Below are 22,733 nucleotides of genomic sequence, written 5' to 3' on the forward strand. Positions count from 1 at the left end.
TAACATAATTCTACAATGTAGAATGTAAGCCAAGAAAGAAAAGTTCAATTTAGAAAATAAGAAAAAAGAAAAATACTGCCTCTGAAAACCTAGTCAAGGCAATTCTTGGCAGTAAACTCAGAGTTTAAATAGACTTTTTTTTTTAAAAAAGGCATTCAACTTAAGATTTTAGAAAATGAACACCCCAGTCGGGTGCGGTGTCTCACGTCTGTAATCTCAGAACTTTGGGGGGCTGAGGCGGGTGGATCACCTGAGGTCAGGAGTTCGAGACCAGCCTGGCCAACATGGTAAAACCCCATCTCTAGTAAAAATACAAAAAATTAGCTGCGCGTGGTGACGAGCGCCTGTAATCCCAGCAACCAGGGAGGCTGAAGCAGGAGAATCGCTTGAACCTGGGAAGCGAAGGTTGCAGTGAGCTGAGGTTGCACCATTGCACTCTAGCCTGGGGAACAAGAGCAAAACTCCATGTCAAAAACAAAAAAAGAAAATGAATACCCCCTCCCTCAAAAAAATCCATGGGAGAAAGCAATAATGTAAAAACTAAAAATATATTCATTTAGAAATTTTCTCTATGTTTTTCCTAATTTTTATGCAGTCTGGATTTCTAGTAACTGTTTTTGGGGTGGCTGGTGGGTTGTATCTTTTAGGCCTTAAACACAGATAGTTTGAAAATATCAACTCGCCTGAACTTACTGGAACAAGAGTTGTCTGAAAAGAATGTGCAGCTCCAGACCAGTACAGCTGAGGAGAAAACAAAGATTTCAGAACAAGTTGAAGTCCTCCAGAAAGAAAAGGATCAGCTCCAGAAACGAAGACACAGTGTGGATGAAAAACTTAAAAATGGTAGAGTGTTATCACCTGAAGTAAGTCAGTATTCTTTGGAACTGGAGGTGCTGTATGATGGATCACTTGAGTGATTTCCTCAGTCTTTTTCACATAATCATAAATATTATCTGGTAAACTTGGTTCCTTGAGATTTTGTCAGATGTAGTGAGTTCACCTGGCACTTATTTGGCACCATAAACCACGCTTGACCAGAGACTGAGATATCCTTACATAGTGGTCCATGGACATGGCCCCTTCCTGGCACTGCCAGGCATTTGGAAACTATTAATTTCCTTGAGTATATTTGCCTTCTCAGCTGGGGTTTCTCGTCTGAAATCACAGAACATACAAAATGATTTGAGGGACTCTACTGGAGGGCACCTGACTTTTCTCTATACATATTTCTTGAAGGATACTAGGTAATTTATTACATACAAGAGATGCCTAAGGAATTAGGGGTTAATTCTTTCCATGAAACCTTGGTTTAAAAGGCCCAATGTCCATACTATGTCCAGCCAAATAGATGCACAAAATTCCAATCCCAGTAAAAGACCTTTTAGTTACAGTTTTTTTTAAACTATAGTTTTAGTTATAGTTTTTTAAAACTATGTAGAAGATGATTCATTTATGGGCTGTCAAATTGCCCCAGACTTTGTCTTTTTTCAAAATTTTCAGTCAGTTGGCAGTGGTACCTTTACCTTACTTCATCAGAGAAAGATGAATTTTTGAATCTGAACTTCCTCTGCAAATATTTATTGTTGGTGTCTCATCATTACCAAACCAAGGGAAAATGGCTAAGAGAAGGCGAATAGCTGAGAATCATACACAGTGGTGAATCTTGTAGTGTTTTAGTTTGGAGCAAGTGACAGGAAGTTATAGGGGCTAGTTAAGAAATAGGAGCAAGGATAACATTAGATTGTTGCTCACTGAGAATTGATGAAAGGATTGACTTACAAATCAATCCTTGATTGGGGGCTAAGTGGCAGTTGAAAGGAACATTATAGCCCTCTGTTGCCCTGTTTTATAACTTAAGCTGGGTAGCTGTGCAGAGGAACAGAGAGCCAGGCTGTCCTCCCAAGGTATTAAATTGGAGCCCAAGGGTTATAGATTTGAAGACATGAGAGCCTAAGATACAGCAGAATTCAAATATTTAAGGAATTCTGCCTGCCTGAGACTATTACTAAGCTCTATAGAAGATAGAAGAAGCCAAAAAAAAAAACCCAAAGTATTATGTTTCCCTTGAGAAATTAATACTCTATTTGGGAAAACAGATAGAAATATAAGAAAACTGTAAACTCTGAAGGACACTGAAAATCAAGTTGTGGATAACGTATTACAGCTATACCTCTTACATTATTTATTCAAAGCAATGAAGTGATCATTTGGGGGAAGATTCATCAAGGCAGCCTCAGTAGATCAGAATCTTGAGCTAGATTATGAAAAACATGATATGCACAGGCAGATACAAGAAAGAAGTCCGTTTTAGACAGAACATCTTTGAAGAAGGCACAGAGATGAGAATTAACAAATTATGTTTGCAGTAGGGTAGAGTTCCATTAATATCAAGAAACATTTAGGTTTCTATTTCATGTGGGATCCCGTAACAAAAAACGTTATTTACAGATTTGTGGTGAAAATATAGTACGGTGCATGATACCTATTTTGCGGCTATTCTGGACTGGGGTTTGAGGGAATGATGAGCCTCCTACAACTGGTAGAGTTCTACTTACTCACATGAGCTTCTATGCACCTTTCTTCCACATGGTTGGTTCTTCTTAGTGTAGCTCTCAAGTGAGGCTCTGCTCTTATCACGATTTTAAAGCCAAGGTTAGTATTCCAAATAGATCTGTCACTAGCAGATGATCGAGAACATGAAATTCTGATGTGACACAAGGTATCAATAAAATCTAGTTGGAATGGTTTGCTATCTTAATGTCTTTAAACTTGTTTAGGATAATTTTCTCTTTCCACAGTAAATTAAAATATTTTTCCTAATTTTATTACTTTAAGGAAATGGATAGAAAGATTTTAGATCATTACACTAATAGAAGATTACCTAACAATTTACTACAGACAAGTCACACCGCTTTTTTTTTTTTTTTTTTTTGGTAAAATCCAGAAACTAAAATTAAAGAATACCTGAACTTTAGATTTCTAATAATACAGAGTAGTTGCTTAATAAGTAGGGAGGAAAATATAAGAACTATTATGTTTCTCTAATCTTTTAAACTTTTAATTTCTCATTTTATGATGAGAACATACTTTTTTTTTTTTTTTTTTTGAAATGGAGTCTCACTCTGTCACTCAGGCTGGAGTGCAGTGGTGCGATCTCAGCTCACTGCCTCCGTCTCCTGGGTTCAAACAATTCTCCTGCCTCAGCCTCCTGAGTAGCTGGGATTACAGATGTGCACTACCATGCCCAGCTAATTTTTTTTTTTTTTTTTTTGAGACTGAGTCTTGCTCTGTCACCAGGCTGGAGTGCAGTGGTGCGATCTCAGCTCAGTACAACCTCCGCCTGCCTGTTTCAAGCGATTTCCCTGCCTCAGCCACTCGAGTAGCTGGCACTGCAAGCACACGCCATCATGCTTGGCTAGTTTTTTGTATTTTAGTAGAGATGGGGTTTCACATGTTGGCCAAGATGGTCTCGATCTCCTGACCTCGTGATCCACCCACCTCGGCCTCCCAAAGTGCTGGGATTACAGGCGTAAGCCACCACGCCCGGCCTAATTTTTGTATTTTTAGTAGAGACGAGGTCTCGCCACGTTGGTCAGGCTGGTCTCGAACTCCTGACCTCAAGTGATCCACCCGCCTCAGCCTCCCAAAGTGCTGGGTTTACAGGCCTTGAGCCACCGCACCCTGCTGAGAACATATAATTTATAGGGAAATCTCTGCAGTGCTTGCTCAAAAGTTGTCGTTAGTTTTTTGTTTCATTTTACTTGGTCTCTGGACCAGCAGCAACAGCATCACTTGGAGGCTTGTTAGAAATGCAGATCCTCAGGCCCCAAGTGGACCTGCTGGATCAGAATCTGAATTCTAGTGAGCTCCTGGGTACACATTAAAGTTGAAAAGCAGTGCTCTATCATAAAGCAGAGTCAACTCTTGATAACCTGTGGTTTGTATTGTGGCAAATTTTTCATCCCAGGATAGTTACCCATTGCCACGTATCTTGTCAACCTACACCTATTGCTGAGTTGGAGGGAACTGCAAACACTGATATGCTGCAGCCTCACTGGAGCGGGCTGTCCTTGGGTTTCTATATTCACACTACCTTATATTATCTCAGTATTTCCTTAACTTAGATCCAAAACCATAGAAACTGAATTTATACGAAATTGTCCTCAGCCACATATAAAGGCAAACTCTTCACATTTGTTTTTGATAAAATATAGTCACAGTATAAATTCAAAAGTCAAGTACAGTAAAGTCCTCACTGAACATTGTGGATAGGTTCTTGGAAATTGTGACTTTAAGAGACACCATGTACATCAGGTCCTCAGATTACATTGTTTTCCTTCAACATAGTTGCTTTTGTTACAAAGTTAATAAGAAAAAAATTTGTTTCGTTATGTATTGTTTCTCTTAAAGTCACAGTTTCCAAGAACCTATTGATGATAAGGACTTACTCTATATTGGATAATTCACTTCTATTTGTGGCTCCTCTTATTCGTTCACCTAAGTACATTTTAGTATTTAAGGGGTTTTTTCTTGTAAAGGTGAATATTATTTTATTCCTTATGGAGCAATTATCAAACCATCAAATTCCATATGGTTAGTGATTGCACAGAGAAATAGAATGGCTGGTGAACATTTTTCTTTAGGTAGATCAGAAATATTCACATTATTGGCCAGGCATGGTGGCTCACACCTGTAATCCCATCACTTTGGGAGGCTGAGGCAGGCAGATCACCTGAAGTCAGGAGTTCCAAGACCAGCCTGGCCAATGTGGCAAAACCCCTTCTCAACTAAAAATACAAAAATTAGCTAGGCGTGGTGGCATGCACCTGTAATCCCAGTTACTTGGGAGGCTGAGGCAGGAGAATTGCTTAAACCCAAGAGGTGGAAGTTGCAGTGAGCTGAGATCCCACCACTGCACTCCAGCCTGGATGACAAAGTGAGTGAGGCCCTGTCAAAAAAAAAAAAAAAAAAAAGAAATATTCACATTATTTTCCTTTGGGATGTTAGGGAGAGGAGTGGAGAGAAATAACATGGGTCCTGTAACCAAGGACACATGAAACTTTTTTCTCTTCTCTCTTCATTAAGTCAACAGATATTGAGTTCAAACTATGTGATAGGTACTGTGCTAGGCAATAAGGGTGTGCAGATGGACAAGATAGTCTGCCACAGGAACTTATCGAGGTGGCCTCCACAATAGGTATGGGTATATGGAAACATATATCCAAATCTCACCAATCTGAAGTAATTCCTTACCATAGATTTGTATCACCAACATAACATGTATTTGGATAGTTCAAAGAACTGGAAGAGCTGGGCATGGTGGCATGTGCCTGTAGTCCCAGCTACTCAGGAGGGCAAGGTAGGAGGTTCGCTTGGGCCCGAGTTTGAGTTCAGCCTGGGCAACATAGCGAGACCCTGTGTCCAAAAAAAAAAAAAAGAAAAAGAAAAAAAGAACTTGTAGGTTTTCCTACAGGGATTCATCGATCTTCTCTAGTATGTGAAAAAATACTACGTTGCCCTATTTTTAACACCTACATTTTCCTTCTAATAACATTTCATAGGAATCTTATGAAATATTTCAGATACTTAAATCCTCACTACTTTTTTATGCCATATTGTGCTTTTTTATTACTAGTTCTTAATAACTTATTCTAACATTTAGAATAAGTTATTCCCTCTAGGCAGTATATTGTTTTGATAGATCACTGAAGGGACAACAGTGAGTCTCTAGATCTCACTAGTGGAAATATTGACACACAATATGCACTTTAGGGGTTATGGAGGAGATATATGACAATACTGCTAATCCTGTGGGCTTAGGCTTTGTTCAAGTATATTCCTTGGATTAGATGATCAGCATTTGTTGTATAACCTTGGAACATTTCAGAACTCCCCTAAACTTCTGTCTTTTCCATTTTACTCCATCAGGTTTATTGTGACGGCTTAATGATTATGTTAATATGTTGTGTGTGTGTGTGTGTGTGTGTATGTGTGTGTATACACACATGTATACACACACTGCATTATGTGGCATAGCAAGCGCTCAAAAAACATTTTCTTAAAATCTAGTACAAGAGTGGTAATATCCATTAGACTCAAATAGTTTAGTAGTATCTGAGTATATGACAAAGTCAAAGTTATACTATTTCATTTAAAATGAGTGATTTCTGTTATATCTAGGAAGAACATGTTCTTTTCCAACTTGAAGAAGGGATTGAAGCTTTGGAAGCTGCAATTGAATACAAGAATGAAAGTATCCAGAATCGCCAGAAGTCACTTAGAGCATCATTCCAAAACCTCTCTCGTGGTGAAGCAAATGTCTTGGAAAAACTAGCTTGCCTGAGTCCTGTTGAGATTAGAGCTATTCTTTTCAGATATTTCAATAAGGTTTGTTTTTGAGGGTCAGAATATTTTTCTTATAAGGATGGGTCAAGATGCTTACATCCTATATTTATTTTGAATTTTTAAAGAAATTGAGAGGCTTAAAGATTTGATGGTGTAACTACAAATTTGAGCATGATTTCTCTTTATAGAACTAAATGTTGTTATCTAAAAGCTTTGTGATTATCCAAATATGTAGGCCTAACTTTGTGAGGTTCTTAAAGTTGGAGGGGCTTTCAAAAGAAGTCCTTTTCGAAAGTTTTTAAAACCAAAGAATTTAAGTTATATTCCTTGCTCATTATTTCTTGGATGTTTTCTAGATTTGGATGTTCTACCTGGCACTCATGAAAAATCAAGGGCCCTCCAAGTTTTGATTCCCATTCCTTCATTGCTGCAGGGTAGGGGAATCTGTACTTTCTCATCATGTATGAGTTGAAATGAAGATGAAGTGGTGTATCAGTGGCAAAGATAATAGATTTTATTAACCTGAATGTGCTTAAATCAATTAAAATGTTGTATTTTTTACAGATTAGTCAATTTACTGATCCAGAGATGTTTCATAGCATTGAGAACTATATCCGTCTTTTCTCTAATGTCTTTTCCACTTAAGTTATATATTATGAAGTGTTAAACAATGAGATAACTCTTCTCTGAAAAGTACATTCAATTTATGGGAATATCAGACAATTAATGAAAAATAAAACACTGATATTTTAAAATAAAGTCCTAAGGCCAGGTGCAGTGGCTCATGCCTGTAATCCCAGCACTTTGGGAGGCTGAGTCAAGAGAATCACTTGAGCCCAGAATTTGAGATCCTGTCTCTACAAAAAATACCAGAATTAGCCGGGTGTGGTAGCATACACCTGTAGTCCCAGATACTTGGGAGGCTGAGGCAGGAGGATCACATGAGCCCAGCAATTTGAGTTTGTAGTGAGCTATGATCACTACTGCACTTCAGTCTGGGGCAACAGAGCAACAGCCTGTCTCAAAAAATTAAATAAAATTATAATTCTGTGAAATAAGATAAATGAAAATGTTATGCACAGCCTCCTCTTGGATAATCATCATCAGTAGTAAGCTACTGTTATTGTTATTGATGAGAGTGCATCCTATTGCTGCATGTTTGGAGGGTAGAAAGATGGTGGAGTGCTTTGACATAGATAACTTTTTTTTTTTTTTTTGAGACAGAGTCTCGCTCTGTGGCCCAGGCTGGAGTGCAGTGGCGTGATCTCGGCTCAGTGCAAGCTCTGCCCCAAGGTTCACGCCATTCTCCTGCCTCAGCCTCCCGAGTAGCTGGGACGACAAGTGCCCACCACCACGCCTGGCTAATTTTTTTTGTACTTTTTTTTTAGTAGAGACGGGGTTTCACCGTGTTAGACAGAGATGGTCTCGATCTCCTGACCTCATGATCCGCCCGCCTCGGCCTCCCAAAGTGCTGGGATTACAGGCGTGAGCCACCGCGCCCAGCCTGATATAGATAACTCTTTATGCTGTTCTTTTTTTTTTTTTTTTTTCCTGAGATGGAGTCTCACTCTGTTGTCCAGACTGGTGTGATCTCGGCTCACTGCAACCTCCGCCCCCTGGGTTCAAGCAATTCTCCTGCCTCAGCCTCCTGAGTAGCTAGGATTACAGGCGTGTGCTGCCATGCCCAGCTCATTTTTGTATTTTTAGTAGAGATGGGGTTTCACCATGTTGGCCAGGCTGGTCTCAAACTCCTGACCTCGTGGTCCTCCCACCTCGGCCTCCCAAAGTGCTGGGATTACAGGTGTGAGCCACCGTGCCTGGCCCTTGTGCTACTCTTAAAGCAAGGCAACCTGGCTAAGGTCAGTGGATTTTCTGATCCTGGGAACCCTTGTATTAATGATTATTTTTCTGGAGAGGTCATTAGATTATTAACAAGTTCTGTGATATAGACATTGTCTGAAGTATTTTTACTTCACATCAGCAGGGAAGAATCCAGTAGACAAAATGCATAACATGGCTGGGTGTGGTGGCTCATGCCTATAATCCCAGTGCTTTGGGACCCAAGGCAGGAGGATCACTTGAGTCCAGGAATTCAAGACCAGCTTGGGCAACATAGTGAGACCCTGTCTCTACGAAAAAAATTTTTAAAAAACTTAGCCAGGCATGATGGCATGTACCTGTGGTCCCAGCTATGTGGGAGGCTGAGGTGGGAGGATCACTTGATCTCAGGAGTTGGAAGCTGCAGTGAACTATGATTGCACCACTGCACTCCAACCTGAGGTGACAGAGTGAGACTCCATCTTAACAATAACAACAACAACAACAAAACACCCAAACTGTCACTTATTTATAACATCCATTCTGGAGTTAAAACTTGGAATTGTCTAGATGTTTCAAGAATCTTTGCCCTCTCACTATCCACTTAGACTAGAGAAATAAAGTTACAGAATTATTAAATGTAAACTGCATAGATTACATTTAAGAAATTATGGAAGGGTGATTATTAGAGCAACAATATATTAAAAATGAAAGTGTCGGCTGGGCGCGGTGGCTCACGCCTGTAATCCCAGCACTTTGGGAGGCTGAGGTGGGCAGATCACGAGGTCAGGAGATCGAGACCATCCTAGCTAACACGGTGAAACCCCGTCTCTACTAAAAATACAAAAAATTAGCTGGACTTGGTGGCGGGCGCCTGTAGTCCCAGCTACTCGGGAGGCTGAGGCAAGAGAATGGCATGAACCTGGGAGGCGGAGCTTGCAGTGAGCCGAGATTGCGCCACTGCACTCCAGCTTGGGTGACAGAGCAAGACTCCTTCTCAAAAGAAAAAAAAAAGAAAGTGTCATCAATTCAGAATTCCAACAAATTCTTTTTTTTTTTTTTTTTTTTTTTTTTGAGACGGAGTTTTGCTCTTGCACCCAGGCTGGAGTGCAATGGGGCGATCTTGGCTCCACTGCAGCCTCCGCCTCCCAGGTTCAAGCCATTCGCCTGCTTCAGCCTCCCAAGTAGCTGGGATTACAGGTGTGCACCACCACACCCAGCTAATTTTATATATATTTTTTAGTAGAGACGGGGTTTTACTATGTTGGTCAGGTTGGTCTCGAACTCCTCACCTCAAGTGATCCCCCCACCTCAGCCTCCCAAACTGCTAGGACTACAGACGTGAGCCACCGTGCCTGGCCTGAATTCTAACAAATTCAAAAGGCTGTTAGGTTGTTTTGTGAATATGTTACAAAGCATTTGCCTAAGGACCCAATACCTGGCAGGAATCATTTACACTATGGAGATTAAGGAAGTTCATCTTGAAGTAGCCTAAGAAAAGTAGATTATTATGTTAGCTTATCTAAGACACACTTAACAGGTCAAAATATGTATTTGTTAGGTGGTGAATTTGCGAGAAGCTGAACGGAAACAACAATTATATAATGAAGAAATGAAAATGAAAGTTCTGGAACGGGATAATATGGTTCGTGAATTAGAATCTGCACTGGACCATCTAAAATTGCAGTGTGACCGGAGACTGACCCTCCAGCAAAAGGAACACGAACAAAAGATGCAGTTGCTGTTACATCATTTCAAAGGTAACTTCCCCTTTTGACAGTTATGTAAAGTTGATGTGTAGGTGTGGGTACTGAAGGAAGATAGGACAGAATTTGATCACTTAAAAGCTCAACATGTTTAAATAGTTGCTACTTAGACAAGTTTTTGGGCTTTACATGTTTTGGTTGCCGCATTTTGGGACAGTTGACTTTGTTGTAGGGCTATTCGTGCTTGGAATGCCATCCCTTCTGCCTGCCTCCAGTATGCACATAAGAACTGCTACAATCCTGTCAGCTTGTTGTTCGTCTAGTTTTTATGTAGAAATGTGGGATTGATTCAGGCTTTTTGGTATACAGTTGAATTTTTTTTTATTTCCCAGGGATATAATACTATCATATTTAAGTTATTTTCCACTCACAAAATGAAAGTGATAGGTTCTGTCATATTCCTAGTTATATTTCTGGTTATAATTGTCAGTTGATTATAAAATTTTATGCATTAAAGTAATATCTTGGGTCAAAATTATACTGCCATTGATGGGCACATACCATTATCAGTGAGCAGTAGTTCACCACCAACTCTGATAGAAAACTCTGAGAGTGATCTGGCCTCATTTTACCTAGGCATATGGCCAGTATACAAACAGCTACTATGGCAGCAAAATCATTGTTAGGTGATACTGTTACTCCTTCAATTCAGGCTGCTTAGTCTTGATTCTCATGAATCCATAGCTGAAAATAGATCAAAAGGGATCTAGAAGAAGCAACCTGAGTAAGCAGAAAATTGGAAAAATCTGTGAATTTGAGTGTTGAGGCAATTTGCTTCTAAGTTAATTCTGTCACTGGTTAATTAGCAACCAGTTGCCTAATGACAATTTCCTGGCAAGATCTCACACATCATTACATTCAAACATGCTCTCCTTACCTTAGTTTGGTTCTGAAACTGATATTTTAATATTTTTTTAAGTGACTGGGATTATACCACAAAAGTTCATGCTATAGCCAAATAAGAATATATAAAAACTTGGCCAAACATGGTGGCTCATCCCTGTAATCCCAGCACTTTGGGAGGCTGAGTCAAGAGGATTGCTTGAGCCCAGAAGTTTGAGACCAGCCTGGACAACATGGCGACACCCCATCTCTACAAAAGATACAAAAAACTAGCCAAGCGTGGTGGCACGCACCTGTAGTCCCAGCTACTTAGGAGGCTGAGATGGGAGGATCACCTGAGTCCCAGAGGTTGAGCCTGCAGTGGCTGTGGTCACACCACTGCACTCCAGCCTGGGTGACAGAGTTAAGACCCTGTCTCAAAAAAAAAAAAAGTTAAAAAGTCATTCATTTCTATAGCTGTACAAATTGTTCATAACAAAGTTGTGGCTGGGTGCAGTGGCTCATGCCTGTAATCCCAGCATTTTGGAAGGTTGTGGTGGGAGGCTTACTTGAAAGCAGCCTGGGCAGCATAGTGGGACCCCATCTGTATTAATCAAGGATCTCTAAAGGGACAGAATAGCATATATATATCATATATATGATATATATAGATATATAAAATATATAGGATTTATATTATATAAATATATATATAAACATAAAGGGGAGTTTATTAAGTATTGACTTACATGATCACAAGGTCCCACAATAGGCTGTCTGCAAGCTTGAGGAGCAAGGAAGCCAGTCCGAGTCTCAAAACTAAAGAACTTGGAGTCTGATGTTCAAGGACAGGAAGCATTCAGCATGGGAGAAAGATGTAGGCTGGGAGGCTAGGCCAGTCTCACCTTCTTATGTTTTTCTGCCTGCTTTATATTCATTGGCAGCTTATTAGATGGCGCACGAGATTGAGGTTGGATCTGCCTTCCCCAGCCCACTGACTCAAATGTTAACCTCCTTTGGCAACACCCTCACAGACACACCCAGGATCAATACTTTGCATCCTTCAATCCAGTCAAGTTAACACTCGGTATTTACCGTCACAAGTCCATCCCTTGTCAACTTGAACTCATACACATCTCCTGAGATCATACATAATCTTCAAATAAAGACAATAATAAGGTTATAATTACACCTAACATAATACAACTATCCTTCGTACAACCGGAAATGCACCAATCCCCAACCCAAATGCTATTACATAAAGTTAACAGTACTTAAATGCTGATGTGAAGTCAATAAATCTTATGTCACATGATAAAGGAAAAAGGAAATAAAATGAAGATATTTTCTCAGTACAAGTGTATACATGCACAAACATGTTTTTAACAAAATAAGGAGGAAATATGACAGTTACCGTCCTCGTTTCTGTGGCTGGTCACATGGTCATAGCTGGTATTGACGACCACCTTCTTCTGCTACCCATTCTTTATTCCCTTTGCCTTTAGCAAGCACCTCAGCATGTTGTGGGTTTTTCTCCTAGTGGAGTGACCCAACCCTTCATTCCTGAAGGGTCTGGACCATTTGTAGTCCTGACTGGAATGGGCTGTTGTAGTTTCCAATTGACCTTAATCACAGAGCATGGTAATACTAAGCGACACCCTAATGGATCTCCTGTATTTCTTGCATACTCTTTCTTACCTCTGTTATGGAGTAGTAGACTGATTTCATCTTGATAGTCCAGGTCAGTCACCCCAGCCAATACTGTAACTCCCTTCTTAGCCTGCTGACTTAACGGTAGGTAGAGCCCAAAGTGTCCAGGTGGCAATCTTAACTTTCAGTTTAATGGAATCATTGTTGTGTCTCCTGGTGGCAGTGTTCCTTCCTCTGAAACAAAGACCTCTAGGCCAGCAGAACGTAATGTTGTGGGAACAGGAAGCAAAAATGTTGCTAATGGATCACTAGGGGTGATGGTGGGTGGTGCCACTTCCACTTCCACCCCTTGGTCCCTGGACTCGTGAATCCTGACTATGGAAGAAACAGTACCATATACTGGATGCTGATGCAGAGCATACATGGCCTTCTGGAGAACTTTGTCCCAGTCCTGCAAAGTATTGTCATGTAATTGGTGTTGTAATTGTGACTTCAAAAGGCCATTCCACCGTTCTATCAGTCTAGCTGCTTCAGGATGATGGGGACCTTCATCCTGCAAATGACCAGTGAATCCCATGAGCATGAGCCCACTGCCACACTTCTTTAGCCATAAAGTGAGTAACTTGGTCAGAGGCAATGCTGTGTGGAATACCATGACAGTGAATAAGGCATTCTGTGAGTCCATGGATGGTAATCTTGGCAGAAGCATTGCGTGCAGGATAGGCAAACCCACATCCGGAGTAAGTGTCTGTTCCAGTGAGGACAAACCTCTGCCCTTTCTGTGATGGAAGAGGTCCAATATAATCAACCTGCCACCAGGTAGCTCGCCGATCACCCTGAGGAATGGTGCCATATTGAGGGCTCAGTGTTGGTCTCTGCTGCTGGCAAATTGGGCACTCAGCAGTGGCCGTAGCCAGGTCAGCCTTGGTGAGTGGAAGTCCATGTTGCTGAGCCCACATCCCTGCCACCATGGCCACTTTGTTCATGGGCCCATTGGGCAATGACAGGGGTGGCTGGGGAAAGAGGCTGAGTGGTATCCACAGACTGGGTTATCGTTTCCACTTGATTATTAAAATCCTCCTCTGCTGAGGTCATCCGTTGGTGAGCACTCACTTGGGATACAAATATCTTCACAGTTTTTGACTACTCAGAGAGGTCCATCCACATACCTCTTCCCCAAAATTCTTTGTCACCAGTTTTCCAATCATGCTTCTTCCAAGTCCCTGACCATCCAGCCAAACCACTGGCTACAGCCCATGAATTGGTATATAACCGCATATCTGGCCATTTCTCCTTCCATGCAAAGTGCACAACCAGGTGCACTGTTCGAAGTTCTGCCCACTGGGAAGATTTCCCTTCACTGGTATCCTTCAGGGATGTCCTAGAAAGGGGCTGTAGTGCCGCAGCTGTCCACTTTCAGGTGGTGCCTGCATATCGTGCAGAACCATCTGTGAACCAGGCCCTAGTCTTCTCTTCCCCTGTCAACTGATCATAGGGAACTCCCCATGAGGCCATTGGTGCAGGCTGGAGGAGAGAAGGCAGGGTGGCGAGTGGAGACCATGGGCATTTGTGCCACTTCCTCATGTAACTTATGCCTTCAGGACCTGCTTGAGCCTGATCACATATATAGCATTTCCATTTGATGATGGAATGCTGCTGTGCACGACCCACTTTATAGCTAGATAGGTCAGAAAGCACCCAGTTCATGATAGGCAGTTCAGGTCGCATGGTGACTTGATGACCCATAGTCAAACGTTCAGTTTCCACCAAAGCCCAGTAACAGGCCAAGAGCTGTCTCTCAAAAGGAGAGTAGTTATCTGCAGAAGATGGCGGGGCCTTGCTCCAAAATCCTAGAGGCCTCCACTGTGATTCACCTATGGGGGTCTGCGAGAGGCTCCAAACAGCATCCCTATCTGCCACTGACACCTCAAGCACCATTGGATCTGCTGGGTCATGTGGCCAAGTGGCAGAGCAGCTTGCACAGCAGCTTGCACAGCAGCCTGGACCTATTGCAGAGCCTTCTCCTGTTGTGGACCCCATTCAAAACTGGCAGCCTTTCAGGTCACTCAATAAATGGGCCAGAGTAACACACCCAAATGAGGAATGTGCTGCCTTCAAAATCCAAATAGGCCCACTAGGCATTGTGCCTCTTTCTTGGTTGTAGGAAGGGCCGAATGCAGCAACTTATCCTTCACCTTAGAAGGAATATCTCGACAGGCCCCACACCACTGGACCCCTAGAAATTTTACTGAGGTAGAAGAGTTCATCATTTTCTTTGATCAGTTTGTCCACTGAACTGAGGAGCAACCAACCAGCTTCATTATGTTCCTTGGTTCTCCATGTATGGTCAAATTTATTACATAGAGTCACTAAACTCCTTGCCTCTCATGAGCAGTGAATCAGGAGTGTCAAATGCATTTATTTTGCATAATTCTGTAAACAGTTCATGTCAAGGACTATCAGTGTTCTCCATACTATTAGGAGTAGAGTCCTTAGCATTTTTGGGTCTAATCAGATTAAGCAGCCAACTCCAGAAACCCCAAAACCAACAAAAGAACTCCATCCTTAATATTCTGTTCCTTTAGAGCCACTCCTGGTACCAAAACCTGTATTAGGGTTCTCTAGAGGGATAGAACTAATAGGAGATATATAGATATAGATATAGATATCTATATAAATATATATAGCTATCTATATAAATATCTATATCTCTCTCTATATATATAAAGGGGAGTTTATTATTAACTTACACAATCACAAGTTCCCACAGTAGGCTGTCTGCAAGCTTGAGGAGCAAGGAGAGCCAGTCTGAGTCTCGAAACTGAAGAGCTTGGAGTCTGATGTTTGAGGACAGGAAGCATCCAGCATGCGAGAAAGATGTAGGCTGGGAGGCTAGGTCAGTCTCACCTTTTTCTGCCTGCTTCATATTCACTGGCAGCTGATGAGATGGTTCCCACCAGATTAAGGGTGGGTGTGCCTTCCCCAGCCCACTGACTCAAATGTTAACCTCCTTTGGCAACACTCTCACAGACACACTCAATACTTGGCATCAATACTTGGCATCTTTCAGTCCAATCAACTTGACACTCAATAGTAACCATCACACCATCTCTACCAAAAATTTAAAAAATTAAGCCGGGCATGGTGGCATGTGCCTGTGGTCCCAGCTACCCTGGAGGCTGAGGTGGGAAGATTATTTGAACCCAGGAGGTTGAAGCTGTAATGAGCCATGATTGCACCACTACACACTCTACCCTGGGCAACAGGGTGAGACGCTGTCTCGAAAATAATAGTAATAGAAAATAAAATAAAAACAAAGTTATAACTGACAATGTTAACAATTCATGAATTTTCTAATTTCAACTGAATATCAGACATAAAATTAAGTTGATTTATATGACATACTTTATGGGGATTCTGATTTATGATCTCATTAATTTTAAGTATTTTTAAAAACAAGATGATGGACTAATTTAAAATATACAAATATACTTAAACAAAATTCTATAAAACAGCCAATTGTAACCAAAGAAAATCACAACCCAGTAGGATCATTTTATAAATATGCCAGTAGGGGAGAGTAGGTCTGAAATTATGTTTTTTCTGAAGGTTAGTAAACTGGATTTCACTGGTTCAAGAGCATAACCCAATGGAGACAATGTTAGACATTCATAAATATTAATGAAAGTATTAATAAAGTTTCTAAACTTTATTACCTGTAAACTTAAAGTTTAGAAACTTTAAGTTATATTGTGGCATAAACTAGAACTTTATGCTGGATTATATTCCCTCTTCTTTTTCTGTGGTGTTTTCCTTTGTGATTTAGTCTTTATGGCCTCTTTTAACAGGTTTTGGTTTTTGTGGGGGTTTTGGCTGTATATTTCTTGGGCCTATAAATCCTAGTCATGTGACTTTTTATATAACCACAGTTCCTGATATAAACTTTACAGAAGATACTAAAGCAGCCAATGAACAGAGTTCCAAACTTGAACTTTTTATAGAAAACACCTTACTTCTGGTGTTCTAAGGATAGGTCTAGTTGGTAGCTACTGCAAAAAAAATCTTATGAAAGTGTGAGGGTTGGTAGGGGGTAGGATGGAGGTGACTAAGGGCTCAATCCTACTTTGGGAAATTTTACAGGCAGAAAAATCCAAATTGTAGCTGAAAACAAACCCATTCAGGTAACAGATATGTGTAACATGCTTCTTATCCTTTAAATATATAGTCCAGGGCCTATGTTAAAACATAATTTTGCAGCCGGGCACGGTGGCTCATGTCTGTAATCCCAGCACTTTGGGAAGCCAAGGCGGGCAGTTCACGAGGTCAGGAGATCGAGACCATCCTGGCTAACATGATGAAACCCCGTCTCTACTAAAAATACAAAAAAATTAGCCGGGCGTGGTGCCAGGCACCTGTAGTCCCAGCTACTTGGGAGGCGGAGGCAGGAGAATGGTGTGAACCTGGGAGGCGGAGCTTACAGTGAGCCGAGCATATCACGCCACTGCACTCTAGCCTGGGCGACAGTGCGAGACTCCATTTCAAAAAAACAAAGAAACAAACAAAAACATAATTTTGCATCATTTATTTAAAACTGATTTTAAATGCAAATTTTTGTTGTATAGAACAAGATGGAGAAGGCATTATGGAAACTTTCAAAACATATGAAGATAAAATCCAGCAGTTGGAAAAAGAGCTTTATTTCTATAAGAAAACCAGCCGGGATCATAAGAAGAAACTTAAGGAACTGGTAGGGGAAGCAATTCGGCGGCAACTAGCACCATCAGAGTGTAAGACTTTTAGCGTTGTCACTCTTAACACTGTTTCTCTAGCATTTGGTGAAGTCATGCCAGCTTTGTAGTGTAGCCTTTACCAATTGACTGGGTTATTTAGGATTAGATACTTCTATTTGTCTCTGTAAACAAAAATCGTTGTCTAAGGTAGAACCACATGAGAAGTGAATGAATAAATTTATAGATGCAAAGGAAATGATCAATTATTGATTGTCTGCCATGTGCCAGGGGCTTGTAGACCTTAACTCATTTAATCCCTAAATTAACTATATAATCTAACATAGCTGTTGTTTTCCTATTTTATAGTAAATTAAGCCTTCTGATTATCACAAAAAAAGATGTATGGTAGGTAAGAGTAAAAGTATGTATTTTTAAGATAAATCAGGTCTTTTTATATATCATGACCCCTGGAAATTAAAAAATGTAATAGAACCCATTTTTGAGACAAAGATGTTTCCTTGTATAATCATATGTAGATATGTAGATTTAGTGCATTCCTAAATGAAATAACATGACAAAATATACTTTGCAAAAGTAAAAAATACTATGAAGGTAATATATTGCGATGATTAAAATATACCCTCTTTAAGATAGCTGAATAGAGAGGAATCAATATTTCTAAAATAATAAAGTCTACATTTTATAAAAGAATTAGCTAATACTTTCTAATAATTCTAATAAGTTAATTCTAATAACTTCGATAATTTAGGTATGGTTTATGAAAAGTTGACTTTAAAATCTTTTAGGCACACATGTATTTTTTACCTTGAAAGAAAACTACTTAAATATGGGCACACAAGATGTAAGAAGACCAGTGAAAAATAATATGGAGGAGCAATGAAGTGATATATGCTGAATATGTAATAGAAGTAGAATTGGCTAGGTGCGGTGGCTCAGGCCTGTAATCCCAGCACTTTGGGAGGCCAAGGCAGGTGGATCACCGGAGGTTAGGAGTTCGAGACCAACCTGACCAACATGGTGAAACCCCGTCTCTATTAAAAAATACAAAATTAGCCAGGTGTGGTGGTTCATGCCTGTAATCCCAGCTACTCAGGAGGCTGAGGCAGGAGAATCGCTTGAACCCAGGAGGCGGAGGTTGCAGTGAGCTGAGATCACGACATTGCACACCAACCTGGGCAACAAGAGCGAAACTCTGTCTCAAAAAAAAAAATGCTAACTTATATTTGTGACATTTATCATGTATAGACATTTTCAAGAATAATTCCCTTTAGCCCTCAAACTCAGGATAGGCTGGGGTCTGCTCACTCCATTTTCAGATGAGGCAATTGACGCTTAGAGAAGGCAAGTGACTTATGGACAGAACAGTAACTATAACATAGTCTAATGTCCCTCATCTTCTGACTGCTGGTTCAGTATTCCAAGATAAAAGTTGTCTGAGGATAAAGATGTGATACAAACATACAAATCCTGCCAAAGAGATTACACTTTCTGATTCTCAGTATAGTAATACAGAGGTGTTTACTGATGTAACTCATTTACTTGAAATACTGCCTGCTATATATAGCTAAAACTTTAACTTGAAACATTACTTGCCAAAAATTAAAAAGTAAACAAGTATCAAGTAAGAAACAAAATAATCAACATAAGACCACTTTAGCTTTGAAAAAAAGTCTACTGTCAAATTTGAGGTATCTGATATTAGACATCTAGTTTGTAAATGGCCCATGTTTATGCCACCGAGTCTACTAGACATTTCTTTAAAATGACAATGTAGTATGGTGGTATACAGGTTTAAGAAATCTGGATCTTCATCCTGCTCTTTAACCAAACACACACACAAATCTAAAACATAGTTAATCTTGGAGAGGTGTAAAATGAGAACAACACTGTTCTGACCAATTTACCCAAGGAGTCTAGTCTTGATAATAACGTTGGAGATATTATTTCAGCTAATTTGCTATTCTACCTAGAAACATTTAAAATACTTCTATTTTTGACTATAAAAATAATGTATAGTCATTATAGAAAAATCTGAAAATGAAGAAAACAAATCAGTTATAATCCTACCCACATTTGAGCATAATTCTTTTCATATTTTCCCCATGCTTTAAAATATACAGTTGCAATTATATTGGGGATATAGTTTACACTATATCCTGTCTCATAATGCTACTCTAATATAATGACATGAAACAAGGTTTGTTTGAATTATAAAATATAGCAATTTATATCAAACTCTGAGTTCCATAAAATGTTTTACATGCTTAATAATCAGTATCCTAGTTAATAACTTAGTATTTGGTGCAGTGTTTTTTTTTTGTTTGTTTTTTGTTTTTGAATGGAGTTTCACTCTTGTTACCCAGGCTGGAGTGCAGTGGTGCTATCTCAGCTCACTGCAGCCTCCACCTCCCAGGTTCAAACAATTCTCCTGCCTCAGCCTCCTCAGTAGCTGGGATTACAGGTGCCGCCACCAGGCCCAGCTAATTTTTTGTATTTTTAGTAGAGACCATGTCGGCCAGGCTGGTCTCAAACTCCTGACCTCAGGTGATCCACCAGCCTTGGCCTCCCAAAGTGCTGGAATTACAGGCATGAGCCACCGTGCCCAGCGGTTCAGTGGGTTTTGATAGAAGACTGCCTACAAGACTTATATTTTCTTTGAATATTTTTGGCATTTTCCAGTTGCAGAAAAATTCATCTTTTGACTAAAATATCTTGGTCACTTGATGGTCATCCCTCTGTTACAGTGTATATGTTTTCTAACATGAGGATAAAATCAGTTTTATATGAACCTGCATTCTCTCTACTTGTATTTAAACCTATCCTTGTATCAATTTAAATCACTATAAAACTATATGTAAGGATAATAGAGTCAAAAGATCTGGGTCGGAATCCTTACTTCTTTTACTAGTTGTTTGACCTTGGGCAAATTAATCTTTCCCTAGTCGGTTCCCTCAATTATAAAATTCTGGAAGAGGGAAACTTTCTTGTGAAGAATCCAAGTGGGCTCTGGAGTGAGCCTCAGCAATGAGCCTCTTTTCTTATGATCTTTTGAAAATAAGATGCCTTACTCCTTCCCCCAGATACTGTCACCTGGGGAGCAGGATTTTTTTTTAGAGTTGGGGTCTTGCTCTGTTGCCCAGGCTGGAGTGTAGTGGTACATTCATGGCTCACTGCAGCCTCAAACTCCTGGGCTTGAGCAATCCTCCCACCTCAGCCTCTCAAGTAGCTGGGGCTACAGGCATAAACCACTGCACCCAGCTAGGGAGCAGGATTTTTTAAAGCTTCCCAGTGACTCTGATGTACTGCAGAGTTTGGGAGCCACTGTCTGTGGTCAACTTAGTATGAGTTCCATGTACAAGGATCTAGATCATTTGCTAGTTCCGGTTATTTGATTTTGAGAGAATTTTAAAAACTAGAGAGTCAGTTATGTTTTAAACCAGGGGTTACAAACTAGAACGCCTACCTGAACCAGAGTGAGCAGTGGGGACTGCAGCAGTCATCTAAATGGTCAGTGGCAATGGTGTTCCAGCTGCTGTTGCAATTCAGAAACTGTTAACTCTTATAGTTTTTCTAGAAAAGCTGTAAATCTATATTTTTATATGAAACTTTTCAAATTTTAAATCTTGGGTCAAGTATTACTAACATTATAGGCCAAGCAAAACATGTCTATGGGCCAGATTTGGCTTGAGAGCTGCCAATGTGCAACCTGTGTTTTAAAACTTTGTCTTTGCAGGGCTGGGCCAGGTGCGGTGGCTCATGTCTGTAATCCCAGCACTTTGGGAGGCCAAGGCAGGCGGATCACCTGAGGTCAGGAGATCGAGACCATCCTGGCTAACACGGTGAAACCCCATCTCTACTAAAAATACAAAAAATTCGCCGGGCGTGGTGGCGGGCGCCTGTAGTTCCAGCTACTCCGGAGGCTGAGGCAGGAGAATGGCGTGAACCCAGGAGGCGGAGCTTGCAGTGAGCCGAGATCACGCCACTGCACTCCAACCTGGGCGACAGAGCGAGACTCTGTCTCAAAAAAAAAAAAAAACAAAAAACTTTGTCTTTGCAGGACTAAAAGTATACTAAGCATGCATCAATATGTTGAAGTTGGCATTTTTCATCATATTAGGTCTAGTACCTGTATGCATTTCTCTTAAGCAAGTTTTTGTCTTTGCTATTAGATATTCTTTGATTTAAGAACCTCTAGCTTTGATCTCCACTTTAATTCCAGTGGGGTGTCCCCACCGAGGGCATATTCTCTCATCTCCATTTCGATGACAGAAATTGTGGCGCACACCCCAGAGTACATTCAGACAGCAGAACCCCGCTATCATGCTGGGAGTGCCAACCAAGGCCAGATTTCCACACATATAATGCCAAGTCCCAGAGTTTTCCCTCGAGATATGGGGCAGAGCCAATATTATCCAGTGCTGGCATCACTTGGCCATGATTTAGAATTAACTAGTAGCAAGAACAGCAGAGAAGGCAGGCATGGAAAGGCACCAGAGGTGCCCAAAGCACTCTTATGTTTCCAGGGAGTACCAAACCCCCAAAAGACTATTTCTCAATCTGTTCCATGAATTAAAGTTGTGAGTTATTCACATGCAAGATGCCTGTAAGTGAAATAAAAATATTCATATTCACACATCTGTTCATCTAAAATAAGTCATTTAACAAAAAAGTTGAAAAACATTATGCATATTGGGTGATAATAATGTATTTATGTTAAGATGTTTTGATTAAAACACCTAATTTTGAGGAAATAATATCTAATTTTTTGGTTTGGGGATTATTTTTAGATCATAAGGCTGGAGATGGAGTCCTGAAGCCAGAAGGAGGCATGCTTTCAGAAGAATTAAAATGGGCATCCAGACCTGAAAGTATGAAATTAAGTGGAAGAGAAAGAGAAATGGACAGTTCAGCAAGCAGCTTAAGAACACAGCCAAATCCTCAAAAGCTCTGGGAAGATATCACAGAATTACCTCCAATTCATAGTTCTTTAGCACCCCCCAGTGGGCATATGTTAGGTAATGAGAATAAAACAGAAACAGATGATAATCAGTTTACAAAATCTCAGTCGACTGTCATCCCAAATTCAGGTTGTGGGAAATGTGGGACGACTTCATGGTGTCACACCTGTAAAACTGTGTCGAAAAGAATTACGTCAAATTTCCGCCTTGGAACTATCATTGCGATGTTCCAGTCTTGGAGTTGGCATTGGATCAATGGCTGCTGATTCCATCGAAGTATCTAGGAAACCAAGGGACTTAAAAACTTAGACATTGAATAATAGAACTTTTAGTAGATATGTAAAAAGATTCCTTTTTCTAACCTGTTAAAAACTAAAGCTCAAGTTCACTACCTCTTTCCTCAGAATAAAGGAAGAAGGGGAGGAAGGAATCCCTAATTCTTTTATATGCTATAGATGTGTGCATCTTCTATATATACTCGGGGAGTTTTAGTTTATATTCCCATAGTAATCAAACATGTTTTCCAATACTTGATAACATTTAAATATTTACATTTATAAATACGCTTAAATGTTTTTCCAGGCATATTTGAAGATTAAAACTAGTAATAGACTAAAATATCT

At 40.3% G+C, this 22,733-nt stretch overlaps 1 protein-coding gene and 1 pseudogene across 1 annotated transcript in view; one reads left to right on the plus strand and one right to left on the minus strand.

Moving 5' to 3' along the window:
* The window catches only part of LOC112204420 (kinesin-like protein KIF27), a 43,017-nt pseudogene extending 20,455 nt beyond the window's left edge, over nt 1-22,562 (plus strand).
* MVP-DT (MVP divergent transcript) overlaps nt 684-22,733 on the minus strand; it is a 41,136-nt gene continuing 19,086 nt past the window's right edge. The window contains exon 5 of the mRNA XM_054658870.2: nt 684-741. The gene's annotated coding sequence lies outside the window, so the exon portion shown is untranslated. The remainder of the gene's footprint in view (nt 742-22,733) is intronic.

This window comes from Pan troglodytes, chromosome 11 (assembly GCF_028858775.2).
Source record: "Pan troglodytes isolate AG18354 chromosome 11, NHGRI_mPanTro3-v2.0_pri, whole genome shotgun sequence".
NCBI lineage: Eukaryota > Metazoa > Chordata > Mammalia > Primates > Hominidae > Pan > Pan troglodytes.